We start from the raw sequence: 23,824 nt of genomic DNA, 5'->3' as shown, positions 1-23,824 counted from the left end.
ACGGGATCTGCTAACTGTTGATACTCAAAGCCACAAACATTTAATTTGCAGAGCAGAAGCAATAGAGATTTGAATCATGGCTGGTTAAGACTGTAGATTCCTAGAAGCCGAGCTCATGTTCTCACTCTTTTGCTCGACCCATCATTTGTGCTTCCATCCATGAACATTGATTGATTCAGCACCGTCTGTGGCTCGGGCCCTCTGGGCACCGTGAAGTGAGTGTCCCTCACGTTCATGGTCACAGACACTTACATCCCAGGAGGGTGGGAGTGTGGAGGGGGAGACAGATCTCAATCAAAGAAAGCTGATCATTTCGGAGAATGGCATTTGCTTGGAAGATAATAAAACAGGGTAATATTTGAGTGCAAGGCAGAGTGGCGTGGCCAAGTTTAAGTAATAGTGATGTATATCATTTACTAAGTGCTTCCTGTTTCTGAGCACCTTCCCTGTGTCTCAGGGAAAAGGACGTGCTACTGCTGCTCTCCCAGATGAACAGAGAAAAGTGGAGATGCTGAAGACATCCCTGAAAATGAACAAAACACAGGGCCTGTGTTCAGGGCTCAAGTTATGGTGGTGACAGGTGTGTATAACCAAGTAATTCCAATCCAGTGCCCTCTCCAATGAAGAGCTGACCAAGCACAGTAGGAAAAGGCTGGAGGATTAAAGGATGGTTTATTGGGCCGGGAGGGGGGGCGGCAGGGAGGATGGTTTGCTAGGAGGGTAGTGCTCGAACTGGGTGTTGAGGGATGCATAGAAGTTCTTACAGGATGTCTCTATAGAACAAACAGTAGTTGGTCCACGATGCCGTGGACATGTGCGGTCTTTTCAGTAGACCACAGTGTTCTTTGCCTTCATCGCAGAGCCCTGCATCTTTCTGAGAAATTATTTAAGGTAAATGGTCACTATAAATCTTCAAAATTAACTCGTATTTTAACCCAAATTTACAGTTTCAACGCGGAGGATGACATCCCTGCACACATTCTGCGAGCAGGCTATATTTTTCTGGGCTGTAGTTTTAAATCTTGACTTCCTTAAGCACATCTCTTCTGCTCGGGGTCTCTCAGGTTCCTCAGACATAAGGCCAGACCAGCATATCTGAGCTAGAATCATAACAAAGCCAGAATCTCTGGGGTGAGGCCAGGTGGATCCTGACTTGCAGCCGGTGTGAGGGATCGTGGGAGTGGAAACGGTCTCCCATCGTGTGCTGCAGGAGGCTGCGGGGGCTGGGGTCTCCTCCTTCCCACCTCGGCCAGACCCAGTGCAGGTTTATCTGTTTTATTTATTGGCCTCTTACAACATCGTGTTGGAAGGAAGGGTTCTACTGCCAAAAACGAATGTTTGAAATCCCCTGGGGCTGCCTGTGGGGACCCTCCCACTCTACATCTGTGGTTCCCTGGGCTGTCCCCCCGCCCACCTCCGGTCTGGATCTTGGTACCGTTTCTGCACTCCCATAAAGCAGCCGCTGCCTTCCAACCCAGATCTGGCTACCCTTCTTTGATAGGTGAGCTAATCCCCAAATGTGGCAGCGGCGGCCTTACAGTGAGGGTTTCTGTTACCTCGTTATGAATTACAGTGGAGTGCCCTGGTAAAGGGTTGAAGGTATTTGAGATCCTTTGGGATCAAATGCAAGATATTACTAAAACGAGACTCCATTTAATAGGTGATAAATCTTGATATTGTAAGTTTAATATAGTTTGATGGTTGTAAATCCAGTGAATCTACTGTAGGAATTTGCTGTGTGTTGCATTTATGAAATATTTAGTCAGGTGTTTTTAAAGGTACTACTTTTCTCATAAGGTACTAATTTTTATGGGCTCACCAAGAAAAATTCATATTGGTGTCAAGTACACTGCTGTGTGTGGGTCTTTGAAATGAAAAAGGAAACGGTATTATAGGCTCTCTTTTTGTATTATAAGACAGCCCTTAGACAATTTCATAGTAATGGCCACATCAAGAAGCAGATTTTAGTATATTTAAGAATATATTGTAGGATTAGAAAATGGGAGGATACCAGCGACTTAAAAGTAAGCTTATATTCCATGTCTGGACTGCAGGCATTAGAAAGGACATACACATGGGGTAGAAATACGGCCACGGTGTGGATGTTGGAGCGCGTCTCCTAGGTTGGTGGCCAGGAGGCCCCGAGTGCATTAGGAGCCATTTGGACTCGTTTTCCATGGCTGGGTAACAGGTTGACATATATTTGATGGCCCCAGAACAGTATGCATTTGTTACCCCCAGGTTTCTTTAGGCTCAGCTTAGCTGGGTTCCCTGCTCAGGGCCTCAAGGCCATGATCAAGGTGTCATCTGGGCCTGGGATCCTTCCAAGCTCACATGGTTGTTGGCAGAATTCATTTCTTTCAGGTGCAGAACTTCTGGGAGCTTTGCTTCTGCAAGGCGGATCGGAGAGCTTCTTTCCCACTTCAGTCTCTTTTCAGGGAAGACTTGGATCCATTTTTTGTTTTGGGTTATTATTGTTTAAAAGCTCACCTGATTAGTTCAGGCCCACCTAGAATAATGTGCCCTTTGATTCTTTTAGGGTCAACTGATTAGGGACCTTAATTACATCTGCACAGTCATTTCGCCTTTGTCATATAACATAACCTAAGTATGACAGTGACATCCCATCGTGCTGCCCCCAGCATGTACGCTGAGGGGTGGGGGTTCTCAGGGCCATCTTGGAATTCTGCCTGCAACACCACAAGTGTGACCTTAGACACTCTTTGTACTTCTGAGCTTTCCCTTCGATGGCTGGCAGATGGGAAGGGTAATTCCCACCTGTCTCGGAAGGATCTTGTTGGCCTCGACGAGATAATGTGTGGGAAGTCTGGGGCTCGCCCGGAAGCCTCAGGCAGGCAGGAAGGACCCTGGTGAAGAGTACTCCCACAGATGTGCCGAGAACTCCGAGTCTGCAGTTGTACTTCGGTCTGAAGATCTTACCAAGTGCCCGAGCGCCTGCAAACGTGAAGACACCACAGGCAAATCTGCCGTCCCCTCTGATTTGATCCGCGACCCGAGCAGGCACTGAAACTGCTTACAGTTCACTTTTCAAAACAGTTGCCTTTCCAAATCCCCGCACTCCTATTAATGGCCACAACATCTTTTTTGGATTAGGAATGGATGCAGGGTCCAGGCGTTGACTTTGATTCTGATCTCCTCCCAAAGACACTGTGATCAACAACTCTGATTTCCCACACGAGATCCATTCGGGGCCACGACCCCCTCCTTCCCGCCTACCCTGTGGCTTCCCGGTACCCCCCCCCCCGCCCCGCGAAGTCCCCGTTGATCACTTTCCATTTCACAACTAACAGAGAACCCAACAGGAGGCAGATGGGGAAGGACACACAGTGGGTCACTGGTAAGCTATTGGTCGAATAGTATTCGGAGTACAGATAGCTGCTTTTGCCATTGTAACCGAAGGCGTACTCCGGGCAGCCGTAATTACAAATGCAGGGAAATGGAGGGAAAAATCCATCTTATTTAAAAGTGTTTTAGTGTCAGCAAACACATTGCGATGCCATTAAGAAAGTTTTTGTTAAGGACACGTTCGACTTGAGGTTTTTAATTTGTTTGAAGTATTTTGCTAAAACAGAATTATGTTGGAGTTTACATAAAAGTAGAGAATGACATGAAAAGTTTTAACTTAAGCAGCAAAATATAAAGGCTAATCTTATTTAAAAGTAATATGTATGTCTTGATGGAGTGCCCAGATACGCTCAACTGGGACTTTTTAGTGGGTCGGGTCTAAGCTGTTACACTGAGTTATACCGAGAAGGCTTTCCTCAGCTTATATTGCCAGACCTGAAATACTCTTGTGGCTGCATTTAATAAAGAAACGAAAGTCTTGAGTAAGGGGATATGATTTTTTATGACAGAAGGAATGCAAATAACTTTTAGTCTCATTGCCTTGACCGGGTTTGGTTTGATTTGATGGAGTTTAATAGTGACTTATAACCTGTGCTGACAATAAGCAGGCCCGCACAACGTCATTTAACTCATTTATTCTGCTTGCTGTAAAAACAAAGAGATGGCAAATAAATATATGGAACGTTCATTGTTTGTCAGAGGGCCCAAGCCAAGAGTTTTCAGTGACCTTTTAAAATATGGTCCCAGGCTAGTACTAAAATGTCTGTCACTCAGCAGACACACTTGCATGCTTTGCCCTTTTAACCCGTGCATCTTGTGTTTTTCTCTTTCAAATGGGTGTATGAATTTCCAATCAGCTGCAGCGGTTTAGGCTTTTGCATTGGAGGATTACTGTAAATTGCAGCCTGACAATTACAATCCGCAGGGCACCGGCGAGTTATTAATGGGCTCGCCTACTGATGGCCTTTCAGCGCAGCCTCGGACCTGCTGAGCCTCAGCCTAATTAGATCCAGGGGTAGCGGCCCCTGCAGAGGAGGCCAGTGGGGAGGGGGCTCCCCGAGACCCCGCCTCCAGCAGAGGAAGATATCAATTGATTATGGATGGCTCCTGTCCGCCACGTCGGATCTCTAATTCACCTCCTCCTTAATGACTTGTATTGGCTTAAGGAGCTCTGCGTGATTTGACAGCGTCAAGCTCAGCTGACGAAGACCAGCAGGTGACTTTAATTGAGGACTTCTATTGCGAGAGATTTTATGCAAGACAGAGCAACAGTTCAACAGACACAAAAGAGGCCCGTTAAAAAAAAAAAAAAAAAAAAAAAGTCTGCCGTGGTTCTGGGAGGAGACTGGGAACAGACCTGGAGTTAGCTACTTTACTTTCGTTTCGTTTACACTTTTTTCACCTCTCCGGCGGTGGGATCAGGAAGGGAGACCCCCTTTCCTACCCGCCTGCCCCTGGAAATTCTGCAGCCGTCTCTCCTCTCTTGGGTTTCAGTATTTATCTTTAGGGATGAATTATGTCCAGGCATAAATTATGTTTGACACATCTCGATGCTGGGGGAAAAAATTAAATTTTTCACCGCTCTGAAAAACATTCCCCAGAACATATCACGCGTCCTGAAAGAAACGAGCGTGCTGTTTAGTTTTATGAAATTAAACGGACGGCCTGTCTGAAGCGCCGGAAGGGCGGAGGATAATGATCAGCGAGTGAATGAATGAATGAAAAAAAAAGAAACTGATGGCTGATAGGATGGCAGCCTTAGAGCCCCGGGAAAGGAGGGGAGAGGGAAGGCTAAGCTGGGTCCGGCCGGGAGGCTCCTCATGGTGGGGTCCGTTAGAAAACCCTTTCGCCGATGCCTCGGTGTTTCTGGAGGGTCGCGTCCCCTAAAGGTGTGTGTTGTCCAGGCGAGTGAGCAGCCACCATCTGCCGATGGCCTCCCATGTGCGCTGCGTTCCCGGGGCCGGGAGGGATGGTATTTACCTTCTTGGCCACTGCACTGGTGGTCTGTCTGATCCAGCCCTAGGAATTCCGTGTCCTCGGCAGCCACCCCCCACCGCACCCCCACCCTGATCCGAACTTCCCATCTTGATCCGAACATGCCTCCAGCCTTGTGCCACTTTCTGCCTGACTTTCCCTTGCTCGTCCCTCCCTTGTCTCACTAACTCCTAGTTAGCCTTCCGAGAGTGTGGCGGCCTCCTCCAGCAAACTGCCCAGCTCCTCTGGCCCCTCTGCGTCCAGAGCCTGCACTGGCACAGTGCACTCTGCGTCCAGAGCCTGCACGTCTGGCCATTCTGCTGTCCTCTCCTACCGCGGGGTGAGGAATCATTTGAATATCAGACTGACGGGCCAGAACGGTATTTCCACCCCAAGGAAGGGACCCAGGGAGTCACAGAATCAGAGAGAAGGCAATGGTGGGTTCTGGGGGAGGTGAGTAGAGGTGGAATCAGGAGGGGAGGGGGCTTGGAAGGGAAGTGTTCCTTGAGGCGGGGCAGGACTATGGGACAGCGGCGGCAGCAAGGTTTCCCCAGCAGAGCTCGGACTTTGGAAGTCTGTTGGGCGCCAGTGCCGGATAATTTAAGGGCTGGGATGCTGCCCACAAAGACTCCTGATTTGAAATGACGGTGTGATCCGGAAACTCCAGGATCTCATTGGCCTAACAGCCCAGTTTGGTCTGTGAATTATGAATGGGTTGGTCGTTGCCCCCACCAGACCCCAAATAAGCAAACCTATATACTCCAGCCTCCCGACAACACTCCTGCTGTCATGGCCTCAATCTCCCCGCCCCTGCTCTGCTGAACCACCTTCTCTCTCCGTGTGGCCCACTTTTCCCGGCATTCAAGGCCATCCCTTTTCTAGGAAGCCTTCCTGGATTCCTCATCTTGGTGGAACTGTCTCCTGGGTTTGTGTACCATGTACATCTGCACATGTTATCAGTCTCACTCTGCATTCCTGAAGCCCTGCTGTGAGCCACTCAGGGCCGAGCTCTGGATCATCTCTGATTCACCTGGGGCGGCCACAGTCTGTCGAACGACTGAGAAGGTAGAATGAAGGAGCAGATCCCAAAGCTCCATCCACACGTTTCAAAAGTTAGGTTGCTTGATTTTTATGTTTAATTGGAACTTGGAATGATTTAATGGTTATTTGACGATGAGTGTCATTAAATAACTGGTAAGTATAATAATCAACCGTATCTTGTTTGATTGCTGAACATCTGTACAATGGATCCTGCTGGGGTTGGTGGCTCCTGCCATGGAGGTGATGCCAGTCCAGCTGTGGGGGGTGGTGCACAGAGGCAAACAGCACACCTGGACCAAAGAGTTGGAGGTGATGGTGGTAATGTTAATGATGATGTTGACGGCAGCCATGATGGTGCTGGTCGTGGTGGTCATGGTGGTGATAATGATTATATTGATGGCAGTGGTGGTGATGGTGGTGGTAGTGGTGATGGTGATGGTGGTGGTGGTGATAATGGTGGTGGGGAAGGTACCCTGTGCTGCCTGTGTTGTCAGAGTCACTCTGCCAGGCATGAGGGCCCTTGGATGACTTGAAGTCATCTGTATCCCTTCGCTTGTCACTCAAGCCAAGGCAGCCTTCTTCCTTGCTGGGAGGTTCTTGGAGGAGGATTTGCGGATTTCATTCCCCTTCCAAAGGTGCAGCTGTGACGGGTGGATATTTTCTGGTCAAAGCCAGCTGAAGTTGGACCTGCATTTCAAAGTGTCAGGCTGCAAATGGCAAACCAGTAGGGTTGGGGGGCGTGGGGGGTGAGGAAGAGGATATGACAAGGGGGCCGTGGACTGAAAGAGGGGAGGCTGGGGAATTACATACTCAGGAGCTTGCCTAGGAGAGCACATCCTGAAGGGAACACTGCCAGTGCGGCTGTCCTCATGGAGATTAGGGCACTGGGACCTCACATGCTTGAGCCTGCATGCCAGACTCCACCTAAGGGGCTCCAGAGAGAGGCATCTGGAAGAAGGAGTGGCCTGTCAGCAGAGTTGGCAGCTAAAACCCTAATCCCCCAGCGGAATGTGGAGATGCAGCCCAGACTCCCAGATTGGTCAGATTTTAGGGGCTGCGGCTGTGATGAGTGTTTCCTCTGCCCTCTTCAGGGAATGCCCAGACCAGACCTTCCTCCCTCCTCCCTAATCCTCATGCTCTTGGAACCACGCAGGGTGACAGCCATAGAGAGCATGCAGACCTTCCGGATAATCTCTCCTTCCCTCCCTCCCTCCCTCCCTTCCTTCCTTCCTTCCTTCCGAGAGAGAAAGAGCGAGAATGCGAGCATGCGCACAAGGTGGGGAGGGGCATCCTGGATCTTATCAGAGGAAGAAGGTGAGGAACCACTTCGCCATCATCCCTGGTGCTCGGGATGGCGTCAGTCCGCACTCCCTCGTTGCCAGGACCATTACGAACCATCATTGCCTCCCTGAGTGTGTGGTCCAGAGCCCGAAACTGGAGGTTTTCAGTAAGAATTAATTCAATGAATGAATAATGCCGAATGTGCAGAGCGGATCCTGAGTCGACGCTCCAGCTCTAAGACCACACTGATTTTCCCGACGCTGCCTGGCCTTTCCCAAGCCGAGCCCGGGCGCAGTGGACTCGTTCCCTCTGCTTTTCTTTGCTGGGCTGCTGCACCTGTTTTTCTCCTCTAGAAATGTCAGGCCCCCTTCCTCCTCCTCCCTTTTGCTCGCCTCTCCCTTAGAGTTTTCTCTCCTGGCCATCTCTGCGTGTCCAGCTTCTGCCTCTCCTCCTGGCCTGCCTGGACCTTTCTCATGCCCCCTAGGTGGCAGCCCCATCTTCGGCCTTCCTGTCCTGCCAGTCCTGTCCTGTGCCGCTGTGGGACAAAGAGAGCTCAGACCGCGCCCAGGCCTCAGGCGGCTTGGTCCTCCCGTCTTTCCTTACTCCCTGCTTTGCGCCGTCTTCACTTGGCTCGCCAGCGGGCCCAGCACAGCCGTCACCTGGCTCCCGCTCCTGCCTGCCCCCGTCCTCCGCCTCCTCCAGCTCAGAGACTTAAGAGATGCAGGGAAGGTGTTTCCTGTCACATCCCCACTTATTTCATTGGCTCTCGCAGCCGTGGGTTAAGTCTTGGAGAGTCCGGCAGGACTGGGTTTGAACCCGGATCATGCCACTTAGCAGCTGTCTGACCTTCTCGCACCAAAGTCACCATGGCCACACCACTGTCCGATTCTTCTGTTTCTTAGCACAGGGCCAGACACATGCCCTGGAGGGGCAGAGGGAGGGAGAGAATCTCCAGCACACTCCATGCCCAGCACGGGGGCCTTCCAGGAAGCAGTTACGAGGAGGCGAGGCCATGACAATGATGACATCCAGGGGACATCCAGTGGCCTTGCCATGCCTTGCCATGCCGTGGACCAGCAATCAATCTCCAGTCTGGCCTGGTGATTCCTAACTACCTTGGTGTTCATGCCTCTAAGGTCTGAATTTCCTTTCAGGGAAAGGAATAATGGGGCTGAAGCTAAGAGCAGTACCACTTCCTCTCACTTTAGGTGGGGCCTAATGGGCAGCTGATGTGTAATCGTCTTCAGGACACTGATGGGACTCAGTAAGAGGCCTGTTTGGTGGTGGTGGTAATGGTGGTAATGGTGGTAGTGGTCATGATGGTGATGGCAGTGATGGTGGTGGTGGTGGTGATGGTCTGATGGTGGTGGTGATGATGGTAGTCTTTGTGATCATGGTGGTAACGGTAGTAATGATAGTGATCATGTTGATGGCAGTGGTGATGGTGGTGGTGGTCATGGTGATGATGGTGGTTGTGATCATGGTGGTGATAATGGTAATGATAGCAATTATGTTGATGGCAGTGGTGGTGATGATGATGGTGGTGGTGGTGGTGATGGTGGTGATGATAGTGATTATGTTGATGGTAGTGGTGGTGATGTTGGTAATGATGGAGATGAGGGTGATGGTAATGATGGTGGTAGTGATGATGGTGATATGGTGACGATGATGATGGTGTTGGTGGTGGTGGAGATGATCATGGTGGCGATAATGGTAATGATAGTGATTATGTTGATGGCAGTGGTGGTGATGTTGGTAATGATGGAGATGAGGGTGATGGTAATGATGGTGGTAGTGATGACGGTGATATGGTGACGGTGATGATGGTGTTGGTGGTGGTGGAGATGATCATGGTGGCGATAATGGTAATGATAGTGATTATGTTGATGGCAGTGATGGCAATGATGGTGATGGTGCTTGTGTTAGTGGTGATGATGGTGGTGATGGTGATGGTGATGATGGTGGTGGTGGTGGTGGAGATGACAAGGACAATGGTGAGGATGATAATGATATCATTAACTCACTGTGTGACCTGGCATGAGACTTGCATCTGTACTGGATCTCAGTTTCTCCATTTATAAAACAAAGAGGTAGAACTTCACTGGGACCAAACAGGGACAGAGGGAAATATTTGTTGGGTCACCAGACAGATGAACGACCTCTCCTGAAGTCTCTCTCCCCGCTGACCTGGGAAAGCTGTCCCTCCGCTTCTGGGGGACCCAGAGTTGCTCCTGCTGGAACGGAGATAGGTGCGTGACACAACCCACTGTGCGCGGACTGTACCTTATTTCCCAGCCCAGTGAGTCCTCACCTGCTAATTACATCTCCCAGGCCTGCCTCCACCGAATTTGGCCTCATGGAATCTCTGCCCCACCCCCAAAGGGTCTGGAGCAAATCATTAAAATATCAGGTTTCCAGCCCCTGGGGGATGAGTAGGTGCTAAAAAGAGGCCAAGCTGGATTTGTCAAAAACCAATCAACTCTCACGCACCAAATATCCCTGCTTGGTGCAGGCAACCAGCCTGGTGTTTAGGGCTTTGAGAGGCAGTGGGAGGGGTACAGGGGGGCTCTGGGAAAGCGCTTAACCCCAGGGCACCAATTAGTTGCCCTGAGGGCCAGACAGAGCCATGGGGAGCCAGGGGAGAGAAATTACCCCATGAAGAACCTCCAAGTTCAGTTCTCCGCCCACTGCCAAAGTTTTTGACGGCTCAGACTTTCGACCTGTAGCATGGGGTCAGCCTCGCTCACCTCTTACGAGGGTCACGAGGGTCCAGAGCGGTGGTGGAACTTTGCAAGCTGCAAGGAGCTAAGGAAATGCCATTCATTCGTGTGCGCCTTCAATCAGGAAAGTCTTCTTAGAGCGCCCCCTGTGAGCCCGCCCCAGGGAGGCGGCAGGCTCCTACCATCCTGCCCTTGGCCGCCATGTCTTCCTTTCTCAGATGTTCTCCCTTGGCCTCTGTGACCGCAGCTCGGTCTCCTGCACTGGCTCTTCTTCTGATGCGAGCGTTCTCTGAGCTCTGCCCTGGGTGCTGCTCCCCCTCCTCCCCTCTCCTCATTCTCTCTGGGTGACACCTTCTAGTCCCATGGCCTTGATGGCTGTAGGTGCAGATGGCTCCCCAGATCGAAATCTCCAGTCCGGACTGGTCGTGCTCACTTCTGCTCTGGCATATCCGTCCATCCCCTGACTCCCCCTCGGATGGCCCTCAATATCATCTCATTGAGAACAGATCATCTTCTCGGGCTCTCTGAAGTCACTCCTTGCCCTTTGCGTCCTGTCTTAGTAAAGGGTACCACCTTCCACCCAGTCGTCCAAACCAGAAACCTGGGAGTCATGCTTGTCACCTCCCTCCCTATCCCCTCACCTGCCTCCCACTGAGCCCTGACCCTGCCAGTTCTTCTCTTAGAGCTTCTGCTCAGCCCCACCAGGGCCCACCTCAGCAGCCTCACCGCTGCTCTCCTGCCCTCACTTCCTCCTTTCCAGACTCCTCTGCACGTTGCCACAGTGATCTTGCCGAAATGCAAGTCTGATTCTACCCCACCCCCTCACTTCCAGGAGACCTCTGGTCCTCTGGGCTATGTCCCTGCGCAGAGTACATAGGGAGCCCCTCTGACGCTTGTGCTCCAGGGGGTCTCACTGCTGAAGGGCCACCTTCCAGTGCTTCTCATCTACTTATCAGTCTAGGTCCAAGCAAGTCACTCGTCACCCTGGGCCTTGATTTCCTCATCTGTAAAATGGGGATAATATGTGTTTCATGCACAGGATTATTGTGAGGTTTGAGTGAAGTCGTGAAGGTTTGATTTCACCAATGGGGTCCTGGCCATCTCAGCATCTAAGTGTGTGTGTGTGTGTGTGTGTGTGTGTGTGTTCACGTGCTAGGGAGTACAAAGAATTGCAGTGTAAACATCAAGCACATTCTTATAATATTACTTTTAGTCAATTCTTAAGGTCCAATGTCTGTCTATTTATCTATCGTCTTATTTTTCCAGTATATTTCTATCTTAAAACAGACATGGACATATCATGGAATCAAATGCAGATTTTTCATCCATGTAAAAGAGAAACATGAGCTCTGGCTGACTCCCTTGGTGGCCTGCCCACATCTCCTCACCCAGAGGACCTCAGGTCTCACCACTTGTCTCCCAAATGCTGACACCAGCATTTCTGTGGCTGCTGGAGCTCACTCCTCCTACCCGGTGCTGGCCTGGGGGCCAGGAGGTGACCAGCCTCTGCCGACAGCCCTTAGCCAATGAGCGACTATAGCTGGTGTACCAGGGCTGCAGCTTCCATGTTCATAGGGGTAGGGGGCACGGTAGATGGATAGCTCTGAGGTGTGTGGGCTCTGAGGTGTGTGAGCTCTGAGACATGTGAGCTCTGACATGTGTGAGCTCTGAGGTGTGTGGGTTCTGAGGTGTGCGAGCTCTGCAGTATGTGGGTTCTGAGGTGTGCGAGCTCTGCAGTATGTGAGCTCTGAGGGGTGTGAGCTCTGAGGTGTGTGGGCTCTGTGGTGTGTGGACTCTGATGTGCGTGGGCTGAGGTATATACTCTCTGAGAATGCATAGGCTCTGAGGTGTGTAAACTCTGATGTATATCAGCTCTGAGGTGTGTAGGCTCTGAGGTGTGTGGGCTTTGTGGTACATAAGCTCTGAGGTGTACGGGCTCTGAGGTGTGTAAGCTCGAGGTGTATGGGCTCTGAGGTGTATAAGCTCGAGGCAGGTCATCTCTGAGGTATGTGGGCTGCATTGGCTCCAGAGCCCCCATCAGGACTGGGGGCCGTTGCCCACAGTGGTGATAAGCTCGTCCACATACGCTTGCTCGGCTACCTTCCCTTCCTTGTCCCATATTCCCAGCTCCCTGCTGGTGTGTCCTGGGGTCCTTCCTCTCCCACAAACAAACCTCTGCACCTCCTCCTGGCCTCAGAGTCTGTTTCTGGGAGAATGAAACTGAGACACGAGACACCCACCAACAGCAGCAGCAGGAGAAACAACCATGACGACAATAAAACTAGATTCCAATTAACACACTAATCATTTTTCACGCATCATCCTCCCTTAACCTTTCATTTCCCAGCAGGAGCTCTATTTCCAGATGAAGGTCCTGAGGCTGAGGGAGGCTACAGGGCTTCCCCAGGCTTCACAGCTCAGGAGCGCCATGCTGGGATTCCAGCTCTGGAAGAGTCTGGCGCTCGTGCTCTAACCTCTAGGCAAGTAGTCATGTTAGTTGGTGCCCTTTGGTGGAACCTTCCAGAAGCTTTTCTCTGAGGAAAGCACTGGTGGACTATAATCCAGGAGGTCTGGGTCGGCCAGGCGGATGCTAAGGAGTCCAACGAGCCCCGCACATCTCTAGGCCATCCCTCATGTCTCACTGCTCTTTTTTTCTTTTTTCCTTTTTTCAGTGTTATTGAGCTTTATTTTCTTGGAGTCAGTTATTTTTATAATGCAAACTCTAAAATCTCTTCAGGCAAAGCAAATAATTATATTCAACAAATATCCATAGATTAGGTGACTGTGAGTGTTCTGAAAGAAAGCAGAAATACCAAACTTTCCACGCACTAACACATCTGATACTTGTGTGTTTGTGTGTGTATGTATGTCTGTATTACTGGTTTCAGAAGTAGAATTTAGTGATTCATCGGTTGCATGCGACACCGCAGGGCTCATGCCATCATGTCCCCTCCCTAGCGCCTGTCACCCAGTTACCGTGTCACCCGCCCCCTTCCCCCCAGCAGCCCTAGTTAACAGTCTCTTCTGGTTTGCCTCCCTCTCAATTTTCATCTTATTTTATTTTTCCTTCCCGTCCCCTATGTTCATCTGTTTTGTTTCTTAAATTCCACATAGGTCTCACTGCTCTTTTTTAAATACTTGGCCTTTTTAACTCTGATTTTCCCGCTGGCTAAATATCAGGCACAAGGGCCAGCTCACCACCTTGGAGCTTGCTAGAAGGAGACAGCAGCCCCGGAGTGAGTGCCAGCAGCCTCCCTTCCCGAAGGCAGTGTGGGCTGCACGCTGCCACGTGGGCTTTCCAAGGAGCAGCTCGAAATCCAGATCCCTCTGTGAAATCTCCCCACCTTGAAATACGGGCTGCTGCTCTCACGCATTGAAAATCCACCCTTTGGGGGCCCGGTTAACCCCCTGCCGAGGCTGCCTTTTGCCCGCTGGCCAGGCCGTGAAGCAATGGCCGCTGGAGGCCACGAGGATGAACGGGCCATCTGTCTGTCTTTCCCACGGGGGAACCAAGGTTCCCCGACTTCCACTGTGGTAAAGGGAGGGACCCGTTCCCGGGGCCCAGCCTGCCTCAGGGGGTGAAGTCTTCCCACTGAAGTATCCCGGCCTGAAGCTGAGCCGCACCTCACTGTACCCCACCCCTCCGCCGGGGAAACTGAGGCGGACGGGGAGAGAGTGTGCCGAGTTCCCACCCTGCAGACAGCATGTGAGCCAGAGACGAGCCCACCCCTCCCGGGCCTCCAGGGCCGCCAGGCCCCCACGGGGCGGTGGGAGGTGCCCCGGTGTGGCCTGTGGCCGCGGGAGCCTCCTTGCCGGCCGCTGTGGGTGGCTCTGCCCATCGGTTTGCTTGCAGAGTCTGGGCCCGCGGAGTTTGCCGACAGCTGCCAAAGCCCGGGCTGCGCGGTAAGCCACCAGACTTCAGAAGGACCGGGGCTGTTTATTTAAAACCTTACAAACAGTTTACAGCCAATGGAGCCCGGTTTACAGGCAGAGACCTCAGTGCCGAGCGGCCCGGGGAGGCCGCCGAGGGGGCGACAGCTCATCCCTCCTCACACGCGGGGAGCCGGCGGGGGGTGTGCGGGCCCAGGGGGCCACCGCACTGGGCAGCGCTGGGAGGCTGCTGGCTCCGGCCTTGCTGTACACACTCTCTTGGGATCCCCCGTCGTTGTGTGTTGAACTGTGTCCCCTCGAAAGGTACGTTCAAGTCCTGAACCAGGTACCTGGGAACGGGAGGCTTCCTTGGAAATCGGGTATTTGCGGATGGAGGCAAGGTCAGGAAGATGGACCCTAGTCAGTTACGCCTGATGTCCCCGTAAGGTGGCCATCTGAGGACACAGACACACCGCAGTGGAGAGGCCCACATGACCGGGGGCACAGAGCTGGGGTCGCGCCGTCACAAGCCACGGACGGTCGTGACCCCCGGGACCCGCAGGAACCAGAAGAGGTGAGGAAGTGTTCTATCCTAGAGCCGTCAGAGCACGGTCCGGCTGACACCCTGACTTTGGACTTCCAGCGTCCGGCACTGTGACTGATTACATTTCTGTTGGGTCGAGCTGCCAGTTTGTGGTTTTCATGGTGCCCTCCCTCGGAAACGAACGTGCCGGTCCCTCCCCAGGGCCTCTGCTAAGGTCCCTTCATCGTGCGCTCCCACCCGCGGCTCTCTGGGCTCTAGTCCCACCCAAAGTTGAATGCCACGTGGGTGTCCCCCGGGCCACCCCTTGGGCCCTTCCAGCTTAGCTTCCCTGCAGCAGGGCCAGGCCGTGCCCTTGAGGTGGCCCGGCGGAAACCACTGGATCCTGGAGCCGGTGAGCCGGAAAATGGCAGATGCCATCCGGGGTCCGAGAGAACGTGGTCCTGAGCAAGTCAACGACACCAGGATTCCTCGGGGGAGCCGAGAACGGCAGGGAGGGAGAGATGCCGGGATCCTGCCTTCGAGGCGGGACAGGCGAGAGGTCCTCCCCCAGGCACAGGGCCATCAAGTCTCTGAGCCAGAGCCCAGGCAGAGTCTCCATAACCCCTTGCTCCTGGGTTAGTTGTGGACCTGCAGCCATGGACTGTGAGCCTGTGGATTCTGGGACCTTCCCCAGACCTGCAGAGTGAGAACGTGCATTTGACCAGGATGTCTGGTGACCGGCACGGTGCAGGGAGAGGCGCAGGGCTACAGCGGGGGGCGCCGCACGGTGGGGTGGCTGCACTGGCCCCCCTGCCTCTGGGCTCCGCCGGGCTTCCCACAGGAGCTGGCCAAGCGCGCCCAACCTGGTGACTGCAGGTGCCATTGTCAAGAAGAGAACATTCTGGACTTCAGGGGCCCCCCGACATGTCTTCCTCCACTGCTGACAGGGGCTCCAGGAAGAAACCTGGCATCCCCCAGGATCCTTCTGTTTCCTGACCGCACCTCCCGCGACCCTGGCCTGGTCGCCCAGCCCAGGAAGGCAGGAGGCCTGTCGTCACTCCTGCCCCATGGCTCGTCTCTTCTGCCTCTTGCCTGGGCATCTCTAAGGCGCCCTGAAGCTCTCCCGTCCCCTCCCAGACCTGCCTCCTCTAAGCCTCTCTCCACTCGGTTGCCAGAACGACAGTAAATACCCTTAATTCCACCAAGCCAGGCTCTGGCTTAACCCTCAGGGCCCCTACCCTCTGACCCCGTCTTCACAGAAGGCCCCAAGTCTTTTCTGAGGCCTGGAGGCTGGTCTGAGTCCGCCCACCCCACCAGTTCCCACTCACTGCTGGGCGGGCCTTAGCCTCCCCCGGTCCATGCCCTTCCCTCCCGGCATGCTTGTCCACGCAGTTCCTCCCCCGCACACCTTCCCCACCTGCTTCTTTCTCCTGCTCAGTAGCAACTGATGCAGGAGAGCAACTGAGATGCCGCCTCCCCCGGGAGGCCCCCAGGAGCCCCAGATCAGACCAGGTTTTCCCTGACGTCTGCGCCCACGCGCCCCAAGCTTTTCCTCCTTGGCACCTGTCACAGCAGTGATCGTGGGCACCAGAGGGCAGGGCCACGTCGCTCAGTCAACAGGAAGGAAATCTGGTGCAGAAGAACACTCCGTCTAGTCTCCATTCTGGGGCCCAGGCTTTCCTCCCACATGACAGGTGGCTGCTCAAATGTGGCAGGCACAGGAGAGAGGCCTCTGCCTGGGAAAACATGAGGACAGCGGTTTCCACGGGTGCCTCTGCCCTGAGCTGACCTTGCTGAACATCTTAGGTGGCGAAATTTGGGGCAGGGCAGCTTCTGGAGACCTCTGGGGTGCGTTGGCTGCCACTGCGTCCGAGTCCAGCCAGAGACGTTCTCTGACTGCGGGCTGGTGGGTCTGGGCGAGCGGACAGAGGGCAGGCCGCCTCCTCCTGCCCACCGGCGCCGCCCCCGCCCCTCCAACAACCCCCTCCCCGGGTGCCAAGATGGTTTTGCTGGAATGTAACCCGAGCAGGCCTCTGCCAGAATGGACTCCCCTCGTGGGTCCCCAAGCGGGCCGAGGGGTGAAGGCACAGCTGAGTTTCAATGCCCCTTGGCGGCTTTTCCTTGCATAAGTGAGGGGAGAGAAGGGTGCGCTCTCACACCAACCCAGACCAGAAGTCTGGGTTCTCTTGGCCTCACCCTGTCTGCGAACTGGCAGACCTCCTCCGGGAGACGGGCATGTTCTGGGATCCCCCATTTGGACAACACCGTGCTTGTCCCTCAACCGCCCGCTGCCTTTCCAGACCAAGGACCTTGCCTGGAGAGCAGTCATCCAGGACCCGGCAAAGACTTTCCCAAGAGCCTTTTGTCTCTAATTAAGGAATCCGGAGCCCGGGCACCTGATGACCTTGGTCCTGTCCCTGAGCCTCATATCTGGATGGAACGGCTTCCTTAAAGAATTGGGGTGCATTCAAAGAGTGATGGCAAATATCTAAGCAAACTAACAGGGGGGCAAACACGCCCTTGCTGTGAGATCTTGGGCAGGTCCCCTTGCCGCAGCGGGAGGTCATCTTCTCTGAGCCGTGAGGAGTGGGCAGGCACCCTGGGGTCCCAGCTGCCCCTTGCCCCCCACCAGGCTGCCGGACTCTGGACTCTGGACTCAGTGGCCTCCCAAACAAGGAACAAGCCAGTCGAATGACTTGGGCTGAGATTCTGCTGCTCTGCCGGGCAGGGTGGGGGGCACGCTGGGGGCAGGCGGGTGCCGTGACTGCTTGCTGTGAGTCCATCCCCCTGTGTCCGCAAATTCACTTTTGTTTATTTTCCTGAAAAGCTAAGTAAGCCGTGAGACTGAGCAGCCCCATACCAGACGTGCGTTTTCATTGTAAAAATATTTTTGCGGGTCAGAAAATTGCACCAAAATGTTTTCACAGGCAAAACGCTGCTGTGCGCTGCTCAACCCCGCGGCTTGCTGACTCCGAGGATGGGGCTGTGTAGGTCCACCTCGGCCACACAGTCCAGTAATAATAGTAATAAACATGTGGCGAGCGCTTCCTATGTGGCATTTTTCCGGTCAGTTCCGTGCGATGTTTTCACCCGACCCCTCCCTGTGGGGTCAGAGTGATTATCATCAGTTCCATTTTGTAGATGAAGGAAGGAAGAAGTCTAGAGAGGCTGAGCGACTTTCCCAAGGTCACACAGCCTGCCAGGAGGAGAGCCAGGAGCAGAATCCGGGTCTGTCGGGCTTCAGAGTCTGGGATCTTTCCCACCCCGGTGCACGTCGGAGGCCCTAATTCAAGTGTGCCACACGCCCTGGGCTCTCCCCCCAAATTCTTTGTGTCACCGTGTTTTCCAGCAGTTTCCTAGGACGAAGTTATCTGTTTCACAGCTACAGCTTGTTGCCCATCTAGAGAGAGCCCAGAACATTCCTTGTGTGGGGGACTGTTGGAGCCAGAGAGGCTTTGAAGATTACCTCCCGGGACCTGCTCCTGTGTCAGTGCAGACAAGGTGAGGGGCACGGCGGCCCCGGCACAGTGAGCAGCGGTGCTGGGCTGAGGCGCTCATACTCCCAGGCTCCTGGGCTCTGTGCTGTCCTTGCTGCCCAGCTCTATGAGGTCAGATATTTTACATAAAGTGGCCTACGTGGCTTTGCTGTGCAGCCAAAATCCTTGATGCACACATTCATACACAAAAACATGGCAGGATGCGTCACAGACCCGCACAAGCTGCGTCCCCGGTCGTAGAACACCTTCCTCTGAACCACGGTCTGGGGACTCTTCTTGTGTCCACACTCAACTCTATGCAGCCAGTGAAGAAACTGGAGTAAACAAGTTAAATAATTCAGGTCTCCCTCCCCGACAACCACGGATAATGCCTGTGGCCCAGCCGGGGTGGCCACGAGCCCTGACCCAGCCCCGGCTCCTGGGAGCCCACAGAGGTGTGGCATCTTTTTCCTCCAAGGTGGCTCCAGACACCAGCCAGCTCGGTGGCCTTGTGCTCAGGGAGGGGGGACAGTGTGAGTCGCTGGGGCACAGGTAGAGCAAGGGCCGGGCTTGCTAGGAGGCAGTGGTGAGTTTCCAAGGCAGGGGCACCCCGAGGAGAAAGGAGGGGCTGTATATGTGGGTCCTCGTGACTGTCATCTATGCTGTTGTAGGCTCTAACCCCAGGAGGACCAGATCCACTGTGCGAGTTCACCAATGTCCTCCTTGAGGACAGGGCCGTGGTGATGCCCCTCGGTGTCCCCAGGCCTGGTACAGATCTGCCGCTCATAGGTACTGGGTGACAGATGGCATGGAGCAAGGGTCCTGCTGTCTTCTGAATGATGGAGCCCTGTCTCTGGCCTGTGACGTATTCTGGGGGTCACAGACCTCGCCTGCAGCTAGAGCTCCCAGCGACTGTGGGGACTCCAGGCGTCATGATGTTAATTGCAGGCGTGACGCGGCTGAGGGCCGGGTGGATGCCTGCAAGAAGACGTCACACATTCCCACTATGGTCTCTGTTTCCCCTGAACTCGGCCCCGTGCTGGACACCGAGGGGTCTCTGTGAACAGCGTTTGAACAGAAATGCCCAGTATTTAGAACCGTTTCATCCAGGATGACGTCCCTCTGAGAGGGTCGGAGGCAGCTGGCTCTCATGTCAGCATAGAGACAAAGGGGATCTGATAGACCAAACAGTTTCTTTTGCAAATCAGGGGAGCTGCGCGATCCTGGAGTGCATACGTGTGCATATGTTAGGGGTGTGTGTGTGCGTGTGTGTGTTGGATGTATGTGTGTATGCACTGGGGCACAAGTGTATGTGTTGAGGGTGTGTGTGAGTGTGTGCGTGTGTCTGTGTACATTCACGTGCGTCAGGGGGAGACAGATCAGTGCTTGGGGATGCTGCACTGGCAGCCATAGGCACAGGTGCTCAGGAGTGGTCCAAGGGCCTGGCTGAGTCAGAAGCTGGCGGTCGGAGTGGACGGCCGTGAGTGGAGAGAGCAGGCGGCGGCCGGACTGCTTCCAAAGAGGGTTCAGGCGAGTGATGGCAGCAGAGGGACAGGGGTGCAGGGGAAGAGGAAGCCTCACGGACCCCAGTGCATTCAGTCCAAGCCCCAGCCTCCAGGGTCTGGACTCTGACTCCCATGGTCAGAAGGCATGACCCCAGACACATGAGGGGACTTGCCCAGGGGCTGTGCTATCTGAGGACCCGAGGGGCTCCATGTGGTATGGACGTCTTCACCTCTGAGACGATGAATTTCCATCTCAACTTGGTTGGGCTACGATGTGCAGACACGAGGTCCAACATTATTCCGGGTGTTTCTGTGACAGTGTGTTTGCACGAGATTAACATTTAAACCGGTAGACTTTGAGGAAAGCAAATGACCCTCCCTCAGGCGGGTGGGCCTCTTCCAATCAGTTGACGGCCCGAAGAGAACAGAAGACTGACTTCTGCTAAGCGAGACGGAATTCGGCCAGTGGACGGACTTGAACCAGCTTGCCCTGCAGACTGTGCACTTGCCAGTTTCCCCCCATCCGTGGGAGCCAATTCTTTAAAACAAATCTCTTCACAGTTCTGTTTCAGTCGAGAACCTTGACTACTATACTATACTCTCTCAGGAGTAGATGTCTGTAGCAGAGCCTAGGATTGGACAACCGGAAATTAATGTGAGTGGAAACTTCTGGGCACCCCAGGTGGCTGAGGCAGGGAGTCACACCAGTGAGCTGTGAGGGTTGAGGTGGGTTTCAGAGCAGAGCAGGGAAACGGGGTGGTGGTGAGGGGCCAGGACGCCCGATCCCAGCTCCCCCCACATTCTTGCTCTGTGACCACGGCCAAGCCTTCCCCTGCCAAATTGCTTGCCGCCAACCCAGGCTGCCTGCGGAGCAGAGCCCCTCATGCCCCACCGCTGGGTTCCAGCCCCACGCCCCGGACTCCCTCGACATTGTGCGTCGTCGTCCCCTTGGCGGTGGCCTCCGTGTAATCGAACACCCCCGAGTCAGATGTTGCAGCATTAACAATCCCCCACATGGTATAAACAGAGTCTAAATCAAATGCCAGTGAAAGGATATTGCCTTTTAAATAGGCCCTGACAGCTGTGGAAAATATTATGCCCAAATAGAATCCTTACATACGACAGACATTAATTCTTCGAGAACCCCTAAACGGGTCCTCTGGATCGTTTGTAAGATTTTATTTTATTATGGATTGGACGTATTGAAGTAAGACTATAATCTTATTGTGCTCTGACCTCTGTTTTTATAGCTCTGTATAAACAGCAGTTACCGTGTTAGAAGGAGAGATGTTTACAGATGGAAGACTAGAAACACGCCGCTTTACCGTGTTGTAGAAACCTGAAACCAGCCCGAGGCCGGGCCTGGGTTTTGTACGTCTGAGGCCCCCGCCTGATGGGAGCGGACAGCTCTGATGGGCAGGAGCACGGAGCAGGGCATGGTGGATCTCAGCCCCAGAGTACTGGGTGTGTGTCTTGCATGTCTGTGACCTCCCAGACACGGAGGCTGGGCAGAGAGGTCACAGGCTTTGCAGCAGGGCCGACCTGAGGTTGGTTCTGGCTCGGTGCTTCTTCTTACTGATTCTCTGACCTTGACTTAGACCCCCCCCCCTTGACCCTCAGCTTTTACCTGTGGAACACGGGAGTGGAAACACCTGTCCCCTAGGGGAGGCACAAATGAGATAGCAGAAGGTTCTGGGCACTCCACAAAGTTCCTTTCCCTCACTCTGCCCCCTTTCCTTGAACAATCCCGTTATGGTTGTGTGATGGCAGACCGGAGGGCTCTCAGGGAGTGGTCTTCCGAGGGTGGCCACAGGCCATGTTATGGAGCCCAGTTAGGAGCCCCACCCTCGGATCCTTGCCCCCTAACTCATGATGCACAGAATGCCAGCTAGGGACAGGTGCCGGGAGAAAACAAGGCAGAAGAGGGAAATGGGCTGCCAGAAGCAAGGACAGGACAGTTTTAGGAAAGGGTGGCCGAGGAGAGTTTAACTGAGCAATTAGCCTTTGAGTAAAGACCTGAAGTAGTTTTCCATGTAAACTTTATGGAAGTGCTTGGCAGAACAGGGCTCCAGGCAGGGGATGGCGGTGGGGACAAGGTCAGAGACATGGTGAGGTCAGACGGGCTCCGGTTGTCCAACTGGGGGCTCTCAATGGGCAGACCGCTAGAAGCATTTAGAGGTGCTACGGACTGCGTGTGTCCTCCCCAAATCCGGAAGTTGAAGTTCTAGCCCCAGGTGTGATGTGTCAGGAGGTGGGGGCTGTGAGAGGTAACAGGTTTAGACGAGGGGATGGGGTGGAGCCCCCATGATGGGGTTAGTGCCCTTCCACGAAGAGGAAGAGACAGCAGAGCCCTCTCTGTGCTCACACACAAAGAGGTCATGTGAGGACTCAGAGAAAGTTGCCGCCTACAAGCCAGGAAGAGGCCTCACCAGGAACCACATCTGTTGGCACCTTGATCTTGGACTTCCAGCCTTTAGAACTGTGAGGAATTCAAAACAACTGTGTGGAGCCCTCAGTCTGTGGTGTTCCATTACAGCCCGAGAGGACTAAGACCGGGGATTCCCCAGATCAAATCATGGCTAGTGATGGCTACGTCAAAGGATGGCCCAGCAGTTGCTAAAAGCCAACCACCTGTTAGGGAATTGTGAGAAGCGCAGGATGGTTGAGCAAGTTCTACTATAATTCATGTCATCTGGTTTGTATACCCATGAGCACATTGGAATGAATGAAATATTTCTCAAAGTTGTCTTTACGTATTGATTAACGTATTTGTTTATATGAGCATAGTAGTTGATGAATCTATAACCACGTCCACATAGGGTGGCTTATGTGACGTCTAAGTCTGCTGCCAACCCAAGCGTTTACTCGTTTCTCCTGCCCTGGTATCTCCTGCCTTCCATGGATATGTTTCTGGAGAAAAAAAGGGAAATCGTGATTCTCTACAAATAGCCAATGACCTGGAACACAGGGGAAGGTGCAGCCCAGTTCTAGATGGTTCCAAACAGTGACAGACCCTGTAGCTCAAGCCAAAGAGAACTTTCTAATGAGGAGTGCTGTCCTAGAGGGAAGGACCCTGCTCCAGAGCTCCCAATGCAGGAGGCATCAGAGCAGAGATGGGGGACAGTCTGGTGGAGAAAGGGTACGCGGGCTTCTTCCATCAGGTGCGAGTCTGGACCACTCCCTGATCTGCATGCTGTGAGTGTAGGGCAGTGGTTTTCCATGGGGGTGGGGGAGGGTGGTCTTACCCCCCAGGGACAGACATTTTTCATGGTTACATGATGTGTCAAGAAGCTGAAGAGAGACAGGCATGTGATCGTTGCCCTAAATGCCTCTTCTAAGATGTAGAGGCAGGATGCTGGGCCTTGGGTGTGAACCGCAGCTGATCAGAACAACATCCTTTCCCCTCCTTTCCTGGAGGCGCAGGCAGGGAAAGGGTCTCATATGGTGAATCAGAGCAGAATCAGAATGAGGACCCCATTGACTCCTCATCCAGTGCTCCTATCCCAGGCCCATTCAGGCACCTGGTTCACCTCGGAGACCCCAGGTCCCTGCCAGCCCTTTCCCTGTGTAGACAGTGCTCAGGACTAGCCAAGGGTTAAGACAACACCGTGTCCACAGCCTTGTTTTAGTGTAGACACAGTTGCTGCTCACTGTGTGGCCACAAGAAGGAAACTCCCTTTCTTTCTCTCTCTCTCTCCCTTTTTTTTTTTTTTTTTTCTTTCTCCCACCAGAATCTGGACGGCACTCAAAGTAGACTTGCCATCTCATCCCTGGGCCACAAACCCACGTGGGCCTCCCGATGCATCTATCTTAGGGTCTAACCCTGGCAAGTTACCCCCTGCCCCCACCTAACAAAAACCAGCGGGGCTTCTGCCTGTGGCCTGTGGCCTGAATGACAGATAGAATTGTCCTTTTTAGGACAGAATGGTGCAATGAAAGATCCTTCGGCTCCAGCTGGCAGGGGATGGGCCCACAAGGAAGGGCTCCAGCCTGGGGTCTCCAGATGCCATCTCCCCGCTGCTCTCTTGGGAGGCTGTGCATGTGAGAAACCATGGATCTGGGTAGAAT

Source organism: Mustela erminea, chromosome 5 (assembly GCF_009829155.1).
Source record: "Mustela erminea isolate mMusErm1 chromosome 5, mMusErm1.Pri, whole genome shotgun sequence".
NCBI lineage: Eukaryota > Metazoa > Chordata > Mammalia > Carnivora > Mustelidae > Mustela > Mustela erminea.
Note: the sequence above shows the minus strand (reverse complement) of the source record.